The 13260-nt window shown below is 43.3% G+C and overlaps 1 protein-coding gene across 1 annotated transcript in view; it reads right to left on the reverse strand.

The window, feature by feature from the left end:
* The window catches only part of pde4ba (phosphodiesterase 4B, cAMP-specific a), a 166715-nt gene that overhangs the window by 152652 nt on the left and 803 nt on the right, over window positions 1–13260 (reverse strand). The gene's annotated exons all lie outside the window — the stretch shown is intronic.

The raw sequence follows: 13260 nt of genomic DNA on the forward strand, positions 1-13260 counted from the left end.
CAATAGTGTACATTTGACATTTTCAGAGTTAAATGTACACCATTGATTTTTCTGTGGTTTTGTGAACACAAATAGTATTATTTCCATACACACAGATGACCCACAGCAGACAAGGGAGAGTGTTGTGTATTCACAATGATTACTGGTTATCAAAACCTTATATTTTCAATCCCTCTATATATTGTTGCGTTTAAATGGGATATATCATCATATCATTCAAATGTTGCTTCGTGAGCGACAACAGTCCCGTTCACAAGGGATGGGGCTCAGATAAATCCTCATGAAACGACATACTATAATTGATGCGGACACAGGGCAGTGTAAACGAAAACATTCATCTCTTTTCATCTCTCCCTCTCCATCACTTTCTCCTCCCTCCCTCTCTTGTTTGTTTGACGAATGACTTCCGCCACTAATGAATGTTCCTTTATCCACGATGCCTGCCTCAGACACTCTTTGTATGAGGAAAGTCACTGAGCACGAATGCAACTGCACATACACACAACCTTACGCACATAGACACACACCCCTAATGGTCTAGCAGCATTCTACCGAGACTAACTTCACGTTCCATCCAGCAGGAAAGACCGCACTAAGACCCAAGTGAGTTTGTGAAGCACCTGCCTGCCTATACATTATTAAACAACACCTATTTTAACACACCAATTGTATTCTCTGTATATACCAACAGCCTTATATCACACTGAACCACTTTAAGCCCTCGGCAGTTTAGCAGGCACAGGCAGGCTGGCTGGTTGGTGGTGACACAGCTTATGGGTCTTTCTATAAACTAGGGTACCAGTGAGGATGTCCTACACAGGACAATTTGTTACGGCTGTTTTACGGTCATTGGTAATAATCTGGCAATGTTTAAACCTTTCTCATGGTTGGTGTCTTGACTGATTTGTCTAAAATCGTGTGACATAAAACATGACTTTTCTGTCCTTACATTTATGGCAGTGCAAGTTGTCATTATATCATATATTAAGCATGAATCAATTAAAGTAGACATTGATCTTGAACCCTGTAAGAATCCTGGATCTAGCTGTCCGACAGTTTTTTTGTATAGAGATCTCAGAAATACAGTGTGACTACGTAACATTTCGTGTCTCCTTATGTGAAAAAAGTTTTCATTGGCACACGAATCCCCAAAAATGTATGCGATTGCAAAATCGAAAGCTTCTAACCGAAAGTCACCTTACCTTGATACATAAAATCTAAATCAATACCGTCATTAACGTGGTTCTTCAATAATTATGCATAATACTTGTAGGATGCGCATTTGATGTCGAGATGTTTAATTATGACATGATATTTTCACACATCATCATCTGATTCAGGAAGGAATTTTCTGAATGACAGTCAAGTGACGAACATGTCGTAATAGCCCATGCAATGCAATAATAGCCCAAGTGCCGGGGGAAAAAAGTGTTTACGAGGAATGTCCAGAATATAGAGTATGTTGGTGTCTCATTCCCTGGTGAAGACAGTTGTAACTGTATCCCTGTTGGATCTAACATCCCTAGCGAATTGATGCTGATCATTTGTTGTTGTCTGCTTGATTTACAGTAAGCTCTCGTTAGATGTAACAGAGAAAGCATCAAGGCAATGAGTTCAAGTTGTCATTTGTCTGTGTACATCTAATCCGACACCGAGTCTACTCTGCACAATTGTGTAGAGCTGACTATTGCGCAACACCCAACGCTATTCTTATTTATTATGGATATAATGACAACAAATTACATAGCCTAGTGGGCTTATTCATAAAATGATCTGTTAATGAAATAACATGACAAATACATTTTGCTTTCCATGTTACACCTGCCATTTTAAACAATGCATGGGGCTTGAAGTAGCCTACTTGAATTTCAAATTGGAGCTCAGAAATTCAAGTACTGGAATAGGTCTACCTCGAAAAATCTGACATTTAGTCAATTTGGTGCTTGAAAAGTCCTTGTATTTATTGTAGCCAATTTATAAGTTATCCTGCTTCCTTATAATTAGACATGATTTACATTTTTATCCGTTTTTATGAGTTTCCCGATGCTTCAATTGAAGGGTGTTGCGCGGTAAAACCCCCTGCGGTTATTATGAGGACGACAGCAACTAATGCTGGCTTCAACTTGGCTTTCCATACAAATCCTTCCATTATAAAAGTTACCTGGTTTTTAGTCGCTTTCTCATTATAAAAACAGCGATGGTGAGATTCAAATGGTGAGATTAATGCTACCGCTATTCATGATTTATTAAATGAGTATGTGCCCGCATCGGCCACATAGGCTACAGGAAAATCGCCATGCATGCACCCAATTGATTTAGTCAGGAAAGTCCACATTATTCCCACATATTTTAGAATGTAATAATATTTTAGAATTTGAATATCAATTAATTGGCAAGGGGGGGGTCTATATTAGGCCCTTATGTACAATTATATAGATTATACAATTGTATAACACTGAGGTCCTTGAAAATTACAATTAAGTGCTTACAAAAAGTCCCTGAATGCCTTGAATTTGACTTGCCAATGTCTGCATGAACCCTGCTTAAAGGATGTTTCGTCCTAGGTCTATGTTGTATAGATGAAGTTTATGGGCCAATTTGCATATATTCACAAATGTGGAACTGCCTGAAAATCCTTTTGATTTTTGTTTCAAACCATTTTCAAATGTTGATCCCAATGTCACACATTGGCCCCATTATTTATAGAAATACCCTTATACACTGCGTACAAAACATTAGGAACAACTGCTCTTTCCATGACATAAACTGACCACATGAATCCAGGTGAAAGCTATAATCCCCCTTTGATGTCACTTGTTAAATCCACCAATCAGTGTAGATGAAGGGGAGGAGATAAATTAAAGAAGTGTTTTTAAGCCCTGAGACAATTGAGACAAGTGTCACATTCAAAGAGGTAATGGGCAAGACAAAATATTTAAGTGCCTTTGAACAGGGTATGGTAGACAGCCAAGAACGGTCCACCACCCAAAGGACATCCAGCCAACTTGACACAACTGTGGGAAGCATTGGAGTCAACATTGGCCAGCATCGCTGTGGAACACTTACAGCACCTTGAGTCTATGCCCTGATGAATTGAGGCTGTTCTGACAGCAAAAGAGGGTGCAACTGATGTTTTGTACACTAAGTGCATTTTGGTTGTATTGAGAGGATTTAGCCACTGAGCTGAAATAATTAAACAGCACTGAAATGTGCGGAGAAAAATTCCAGTTCTGAGCAGTGCCTGACATTAAAGTATTTCCTTACCAATCTGAAAAATCTTGCTCGGCTTCCCTGACACACACACTGGTGTTTGCCCCCGAGCTTCCCTGAGACAGGAACAATGCCCCACCCCCCCACAACCGGAATATTCTGCTTTCCAGTCCAGTAGGTTAGCTTGGCTCAGGGAGCAGAAACAGAGAGCTAGGGCGTGGTGGACTGAGCAGAGCCGAGTGAGAGAGGAAGAGGAAGAGGAGGAGGAGAGAAATGAGAAGTGACATGCCAGAGTCTAGGGTAAACAAACCAGTAAAGATACATCCCCCTGGGGAGGTGGGCTGCAGACACAGAGGAGACAGAGCATCTGGTTAAGAGGAGACACACACAGAGGAGATTAGCTCCTTATTCATAGACAGACCCCAAAACATAAAGAGAGGACATTATGCGCAGGAGTAAACAGGAACATTAGTGTGTGAGACTGGATGCGGGAGGGGTGGATGAGGATGAGAGAAAGTCTCAAAACCCCAACAGACACACACACAAATGCACACATTCAGTTTACATCATCTCATCTTCACCTGATACCTTGGCAACACAACCGCTCTTGGTCCTGACCATACATGGTCAAGACAACCACAGCAGTGGTACAGTAGGTGAGTGACCCAAAGTCCAAGAGAATCTCAGAGAGACAAACAGACATTACATATGAATTCCTTTGGAGAGGCCCTGCCTCAGAGACTGAGATGCGCACAAGATCCCATATACCCCTTGTAAGCCCTTTGTCCATCATATGACCCCTATGTCCTCTTTGCCCCTCTTTCCCCATTTGCCCCCTCTAACCCCATACCCCTGTGCCCTCCTCACCTGTAGGCCTTTAGCAGTGGCACAGTGAGCACCCAAGTCCCTAGGGTGTTTTCACACTTGGTCCCTTTCAGACAATTTTGTGAACTCAGTTAATTTTTTTTGTCCAGTGTGAACACTCCAAAGGAACACATACCCCTCAAAAGAGCCACAGAAAGCAAACCGAACTGAGACCATATTGAGAGGTGGCCTGAGTTCGGTTTGCTTAAAGTCCTTGGTACTGTTCCCTTTTTATTATGGCAATGTGAACACAAAGCTCCCCAGGTTCGCTTGTTATTATTTCCGCACCACACTCTAGACTACTGCAACACCATTTCCCCTGCAATACCCCATCCCATTGCTTCCACAAAGGAGAAAAGATGATGATATGTAGGTTTGCAGAAAAAAATTGTGCTGTTTGGGATATTTACGAGAGGTTTTCAGTGACGCACAGAAAGTTTTTAATTCAGATGACTTGATTTCAATATGTGGTCAATAGGCAAAGAGAGCTTCATAAACTGTTTATTTGCTCGTGGGGTTTTGTTCAGTATACACTGAACAAAAATATACGATTTTACAGAGTTACGATTTTACAGAGTTACAATTCATATAAGGAAATCAGTCAATTTAAATACATTTTTTTAGGCCCTAATCTATGGGTTTCAAGACTGGGAATACAGATATGCATCTGTTGGTCACAGATACCTTAAACCAGTCAGTGTCTGGTGTGACCACCATTTGCTTCATGCAGTGCGACACATCTTCTTCGCATAGAGATGATCAGGCTATTGATTGTGGCCTGTGGAATGTTGTCCCACTCCTCTTCAATGGCCATGAGACATTTCTGGATATTGGCAGGAACTGGAACACTCTGTCTTAAATGTTGATCCAGAGCATCCCAAACATGCTCAATGGGTGACATGTCTCGGTGAGTATGCAGGCCATGGAATAACTGGGACATTTTCAGCTTCCAGGAAGGATTATGTACACATCCTTGTGACATGGGGCCGTGCATTATCATGCTGACACATGAGGTGATGGCGGCGGATGAATGCCACCGCAATGGGCCTCAGGATCTCATCACGGTATCTCTGTGCATTCAGATTGCCATCGACTAAAATGCATTTGTGTTCGTTGTCTATAGCTTATGCCTGCCCATACCATAACCCCACCAAGTGGCACTCTGTTTGCACTGTTGAAATCAATAACCCGCTCACCCTACACGCTGTCTGCCATCTGCCCGGTACAATTGAAACCTGGGATTCATCCGTGAAGAGCACACTTCTCCTGGTGAGTATTTGCCCACTGAAGTCGGTTACTACGCCTAATTGCAGTCAGGTCAAGACCCCGGTGAGGATGATGCATAGATGAGCTTCCCTGAGGTGGTTTCTGACAGTTTGGGCAGAAATGCTTTGGTTGTGCAAACCCACATTTTCATTAGCTGTCTGGGTCGCTGATCTCAGATGACGAGGTGCAGAAGCCGGATGTGGAGGTCCTGGGCTGGCGTGGTTACACGTGGTCTGCTGTTGTGATGCCGGTTGGACATACTCTCTAAAACGACATTGGAGGCAGCTTATGGTAGAGAAATGAACCTTCAATTCTCTGGCAACAGCTCTGGTGGACATTCCTGCAGTCAGCGTGCCAATTGCACGCTCCCTCGAAACTTGAGACATCTGTGGCATTGCGTTGTGTCACAAAACTGCATATTTTAGAGTTAACTTTTATTGTCCCCAGCACAAGGTGCACATGTGTAATGATCATGCTGTTTAATCTGCTTCTTGATATGCCACTCCTGTCAGGTGAATGGATTGCATAATTTGTCCAAAAATGATGCTGAAAAGATAATCCATGCTTTTGTCACTTCTAGGTTAGACTACTGCAATGATCTACTCTCCAGCTACCTGGATAAAGCACTAAATATACTTCAGTTAGTGCTAAACACGGCTGCTAGAATCTAGACTAGAACCAAAAAATTTGATCATATTACTCCAGTGCTAGCCTCTCTACACTGGCATCCTGTTAAGGCAAGGGCTGATTTCAAGGTTTTACTGCTAACCTACAAAGCATTACATGGGCTTGCTTCTACCTATCTTTACGATTTGGTCCTGCCATACATACCTACACGTACGCTACGGTCACAAGACACAGGCCTCCATACTGTCCCTAGAATTTCTAAGCAAACAGCTGGAGGCAGGGCTTTCTACTATAGAGCTCCATTTTTATGGAATGGTCTGCCTACCCATGTGAGAGACGCAGACTTGGTCTCAACCTTTAAGTCTTTATTGAAGACTCATCTATTCAGTAGGTCCTATGATTGAGTGTAGTCTGGCCCAGGAGTGTGAAGATGAACGGAAAGGCACTGGAGCAACGAACCGCCCTTGCTGTCTCTGCCTGGCTGGTTCCCCTCTCTCCACTGGGATTCTCTGCCTCTAACCCTATTACAGGGGCTGAGTCACTGGCTTACTGGTACTCTTCCATGCCGTCCCTAGGAGGGGTGCGTCACTGGAGTGGGTTGAGTCACTGACGTGATCTTCCTGTCCGGGTTGGCGCCCCCACCTTTGGTTGTGCCGTGGCGGAGATATTTGTGGGCTATACTCGGCCATGTCTCAGGATGGTAAGTTGGTGGTTGAAGATATACCTCTAGTGGTGTGGGGGCTGTGCTTTGACAATGGGTGGGGTTATATCCTGCCTGTTTGGCCCTGTCCGGGGGTATCGTCAGACGGGGCCACAGTGTCTCCCGACCCCTCCTGTCTCAGCCTCCAGTATTTATGCTGGGGTCAGTCCGTTATATCTGGAGTATTTCTCCTGTCTTATCCGGTGTCCTGTGTGAATTTATGCATGCTTTCTCTAATTCTCTCTCTTTCTCTCTTTCTTTTTCTCTTTCTCTCATTCTTTCTTTCTTTCTCTCTCTAGGAGGACCTGAGCCCTAGGACCATGCCTCAGGACTACCTTGCTGTCCCCAGTCCACCTGGCTGTGCTGCTGCTCCAGTTTCAACTGTTCTGCCTGCGGCTATGGAACCCTGACATGTTCACCAGACGTGCTACCTGTCACAGCAGGACAGCAGGAGCGGTAGAGATACTGAATGATCGGCTATGAAAAGCCAACTGACATTTACTCCTGAGGTGCTGACCTGTTGCACCCTCGACAACCACTGTGATTATTATTTGACCTTGCTGGTCATCTATGAACATTTGAACATCTTGGCCGTGTTCTGTTATAATCTCCACCCGGAACTGCCAGAAGAGGAATGGCCACCCCTCATACCCTGGTTCCTCTCTAGCCACCGTGCTTCTACACCTGCATTGCTTGCTGTTTGGGGTTTTAGGCTGGGTTTCTGTACAGCACTTTGTGACATCAGCTGATGTAAGAAGGGCTTTATAAATACATTTGATAGATTATTTCAGCAAAGGAGAAATGCTCACTAACAGGGATGTAAACACATTTGTGCACAAAATGAGAGAGAAATAAGCTTTTGTGTGTATGGAACATTTCTGGGATCTTTTATTTCAGCTCATGAAACATGGGACCAACATTTTACATATTGCATTTATATTGTTGTTCAGTATATTTGGTGAAAATCACAACATAGGGTACAAAATCAGTAGCCTACATTGGGTGTACAATTTTCCATTACAGCATTATTTATAATGCACTTATTCTTCTGCTATTTATTCTGTTGCCAATAATATTTACATCTTTAATGGTATCTTCTGATTACAATTATTATGACTCATATTTGAACTAAACACAATCTATTTGCTTCCAACTTGTATGTAGGTATCTGTCTGATAACATGTTCTGATGGAATGGCTTGTCCTGCACTCAGAGTGCAATGAGTGAATGTTGGAAAATGATTTTGGTGAATGCAAAGAGGACTCGGACCACAAAATAGGTGACGTGAACTGGTAAAAGAGTTGAGTCCTCATTCAAAGGCAAGGGAGTGTGAATACAAAGAACAGAGTTCTGTCGCTTTTTTTCTACATTTTTACCCCAGAGTTCACTTTAAAGAGGACTGGACTGTATGTGAACACCCCCACCCAGGCACAAGTAGGTTTCAAATAATGAGGTATCTCTCTTTCTGCCTTTCTCTGTCTCTCTGCAGCCTTCAGGGGCTCTGTAACAGAACCCTCACGAGAGTAATGTTAGAGTTGAGTACTCAGTCAACACTCCCACAACACAACGCAGTGAGGGCAGCCGGGGGCAACACACCACCACAACAACACCACCACAACACCACCTGCCACTTCCCATAACAACCCTCTGTTAGAGATTAAGTCTGCCTTCCAAATGGAACCATTTCCATATATAGTGCATTACTTTTGACCAGGGCCCATTTGGCTGTATAGGCAATAGGGTTCCATTTTGGACGCGGCTGTCCATTATAACAATGTGGTTGTGAAAATGGCTAGAGACAAAGTGCAGAGGAAGGAAACAACACAATACCAGGTCATGGTGGCATGGATTTTGTAGAATGAATATTAGTTGTGACATTTAAACTGAGACATAGCCAGGGGCTGTGTGCCGAACCTTATACCTCTGGTGTGCAGTGGCTCTATTTGATGTTACAGAATGTCTACTGACATTTTAGAACGTCTCCAGGAGTGTCTCTGACCCCATCTCTGTAAGTGGTGTAATGCACTCTATGTACAGGTGCTATAATGCTTTCCCCCCTCTTTCTTGCTCGCTCTCTCTCTCTCTCTCTCTAATGCAGTCTCTCTCAGTGGGGGAACCTAGGTACCTCAGTTGCACATTAAACATTAACATAGCAGCTTGTTAGAGTGCAGGGTGGGAGAGGTGGAGAGGCGCTGTGCTCCTGGTTGACACGTAATGGCCGCAGAACCCCACAGAGCCACACTGACCCAAACACAGCTGCCTTTGTCTGAATGCAGGGAGAATGGTCAGAGGATGCAACTGAGTTCACCGGTCGGCTCCCGGAAGGTTTCTCATACCTTCAATAGACAGCATCTCTCTTTGTCTGAAATATAGCCATGCCATCACTACAACACAATACGAAAGCGTATTGAATATCCACATCCAGTTTCATTGACTGAAAGGCTTTGTTTATTCCACAACAGCAAATCTGATACAGGCCCAATCCTGCTGGATCCTATTCAAACCACCCTAAGCCAATTGGTAGAATGCGCATGATGTAAGGTATCATTGTTTACAGAGCCATATGAGAGAGATTGGGTGTCTCCCCGTGTCTATTTCAGCATGTGACTGTCCACGTGAAAAAATGCTGCAGTTTACTATAGAATACTACAGTACTTACTATAGAGCTCTATAGTAAACTGTAGTAGTACACTGTAGAATACTATACTACACACTGTAGTATCCCTCGATCATGAGCAGTACTTACTATATTATTTTGTAGTATACTGTAGAATGCTATAGTAAATACTAAAGTATACTACAGACTGCAAAAACACGACAGTAAATACTACAGTAATGAATGTTCACAAAAACACAACAGTCTGCTAAAACACTACAGTACATATACCCTGTCCATTCCCCTTCTCATATCCCAATTTGTACCACCCAGAGTGAGACACCTACATGCCAAGTATAGACCTTACATTGTTATAGGTTATAGAAAAGAGCAGATGCACTGAACTATCTGTTCAGACCTCATTCATACCTACAGGTTATGGAGCATACGGTTTCTGTGGTTTGTCCAGTAGGTTTCCTCACGGAGGAAGCAAAATACAAAATATAGTAAGTACTACAACATGGTCGAGGGATCATTGCTATGTCAAAGATAATAAAGTAAAAACACCACAGTAAATACTATAGTACAGTATATACTCACTTTGTTTACTGCCGTATTTATACTATAGCAATCTGCAAATACTACAGTGTAATACAGTCATTACAGTCACTACAATACAATCATGTCCGCAACACTACAGTAACTTTAGTCGGCAAAAAAAAAAACACTACAGTGAATACTATAGTATCTATACCATAGCATACTAAAGTATTTTTTCATGTCGGTGTGTAGCTGAGCACTGGCCCCTTTGAGGTATTAGAGCGGTCATAGTCATTGCGTGTCTCAGAGCCTTAATTGGCGGCTCGCATAATATTACAATTGTACATGTGAGACTACCAAATACAGCACAATCTCAAATAGATTCATAGCAGTCAAATTTCACGTAAACTGCACTACGCTCATCCAATAGGTGGCAGTATATGATAGATACTGAGCTTTGCATCAAGGTGAGGTTGAGTAAACTGTTGCAGGAGTGTAACCCACTCGAATGCACATGTTTTGGGGCGCATCAAAGCGAGTGTTTATCACCATCTTTGGCCACATCGAACTACCTGGCAATGAACATGTAAAACAGACCGGTATGTAGTAGTCAAGCACGATCAAAAAAGGCAACAGAAATGAGCAACCTGCCACTAGAACGGAACAGGAAAACGAGAAGGGTGATGGTGAAGAAGCTAGTGGACCTGCACACACAAATGAGGAGGGACAAGCTAGCCAAAAAGAAAAAGACACGGCTGCAGTTGAATGTGAGGTTATTGAACTGGAGGCAAATGACACCCTGATAGCCGAGCTGAGAACGGGTCTTTCCCACTAATGGTACATGGTCCCTGTCACAGAGTACCCAGCTCTGAAGCAGTGCATGCAAAAGGTCATGTCCTATTTTATGACTTGTGAGTCAACGTTTAAAAAAAATGACATTTTGAAAATGAAACACAGGAACAGGCTGACCATTGCATTCCCAGACTGCCATGTCAATGTACAAGTATTGCATACGGAGAGTCACGGAGCAGCAGGCACACTTCCACTCATCAGACTATTAAGTACGTTACGCTTAGATAGGGTTGTTTATAACACATCATTGTTTTATGAGGCGAGTCCAGGAGCAGCAGGCACACTTCCACTCATCAGACTATTAAGCATGCTCTTCAATTGGGGCGTGTACACAACCCTATTTGTTTTATGTGCTATATTTGGAGTTGACTTCTATTGAAAGCATTGCATGAGCAGACAAAACAACGTAATCGAGGTATGTCGTGTCAATTTGCAGTTAAAGTGGTAAGGTGGTGGCTCTCTCAGTGTTCTGAACTCTGCCAATGAGGCTCGCTGGCCAGAATTAGTGACTACCACTGCATTAGACTATAAGGAAGGTTTAAGACGACAGATGTCAAGGTGATTGAAACACATCCACTTCCACATTGCAGTCACCCACTTGGACTAAGACATATGCATGAGCACAATATGTTTCTGGGGCTTGAAATAGTGAACCTATTTGGGCGTGAGAAACCATTGCAAATTACAGCCCTTAGGGTTCTTAAACATTTGATGTTCTATTACATTGCCATCTAACAACACATGACATCAGCAAGGGTCTTTCTTCACAGCTGTAAGTCAATGCAAAATCAAACCCTTCAAGGCCTGTCTCGCTGTGGGTCACAAACCCCCCTATATGGTCCCTATGGAGTCCTTATGCTTTCTATACATACAGTGCATTCTGAAAGTATTCAGACCCCTTCGCCTTTTCCACATTTCGTTATGTTACAGCCTTATTCTAAAATGGATTACATAATTTTTTTTTTTTTAAGAATCCTCAATCTACACACAGTACCCGATAATAACAAAGCAAAAACCCTTATTTACATAAGTATTCAGACCCTTTAATACCCTGTTTCCATTGCTGCTTCTTGAGATGTTTCTACAACTTGATTGGAGTCCATCTGTGGTAAATTAAATTGATTGGACATGATTTGGAAAGGCACACATCTGTCTATATAAGGTCCCACAGTTGATTGTGCATGTCAGAGCAAAAACCAAGCAATGAAGTCATAGGAATTGTCTGTAGAGCTCCAAGACAGGATTAGATGTAGAGGCACAGAGCTGGGGAAGGGTACCAAAACATTTCTGCAGCATTTAAGGTCGCCAAGACTCTTCCTAGAGCTGGCCGCCCGGTCAAACTGAGAAACTGGGGGAGAAGGTCCTTGGTCAGGAAGGTGACCAAGAACCCGATGGTCACTTTGACAGAGCTCCAGAGTTTCTCTGGGAGATGGGAAAAACTTCCAGAAGGAAAACCATCTCTGCAGCACTCCAACAATCAGGCCTTTATGGTAGAGAGGCCAGATGGAAGCCACTCCTCAGTAAAAGGCATGACAGCCCACTTGGAGTTTGCCAAAAGGCACCTAAAGACTCTCAGACTATGAGAAACAAGATTCTCTGGTCTAATGACACCAAGATTGAACTCTTTGGACTGAATGCCAAGTGTCACGTGTGGAGGAAACCTGGCACCATTCCTACGGTGAAGCATGGTGGTGGCAGCATCATGCTGTGGGGATGTGGGGCAAAATACAGAGAAATCCTTGATGAAAACCTGCTCCAGAGCGCCCAGGACCTGACCTCTCTCTGAATGTCCTTGAGTGAGTGGCCCAGCCAGAGCCCAGACTTGAACATGAAAATAGTTGTGCAGCGAGGCTCCCTATCCAACCTGACAGAGCTTGAGAGGATCTGCAGAGAAGAATGGGAGAAACTCCCCAAATACAGGTGTGCCAAGCTTGTACCCAATACCCAATAAGACTCGATCGCTAGCAAAGGTGCTTCAACAAAGTACTGAGTAAAGGGTCTGAATACTTATGTAAATGTGATATTTCAGTTTTCTATTTTAACAAATATGCCATTTCTAAAAACGTGTTTTTGCTTCATCATCATAGGGTATTATGTGTAGATTGATGAGGAAAAATAATGCTGTAACGTAATAAAATGTGGAAAAAGTGAAGGGGTCTGAATACTTTCTGAATGCACTGTAATATCTCACATAAAAGGATGTGTCACACACAGCTGCACGATCCAGCCATCCACACCATTCCACACACACACACACACACACACACACACACACACACACACACACACACACACACACACACACACACACACACCTTCACATCCACATAGACAGACAAACACAGACAGAGACATGCCACGCACATGCTGACATCCACAGACACACAGACAGGCTTGTGTCGAGAGATCGCAGAGGAGAAGGGCAGAGGAGTGAGAGACGGCTGTGTAGAGCCAGCGAGTGTATGCTTCCAAACCCAGCTCCATATAGACCCATAGCTCAAACAGGCATAACGCCCTTCACTCCTCCACCTGAAACATCCTGCTCTCTCACAAGAAAGCACACACACACACACACACACACCACACGCAACACAGTAGGATCCCG

The sequence above is a fragment of the Oncorhynchus kisutch genome, linkage group LG10 (assembly GCF_002021735.2).
Source record: "Oncorhynchus kisutch isolate 150728-3 linkage group LG10, Okis_V2, whole genome shotgun sequence".
Taxonomy (NCBI): Eukaryota; Metazoa; Chordata; class Actinopteri; order Salmoniformes; family Salmonidae; genus Oncorhynchus; species Oncorhynchus kisutch.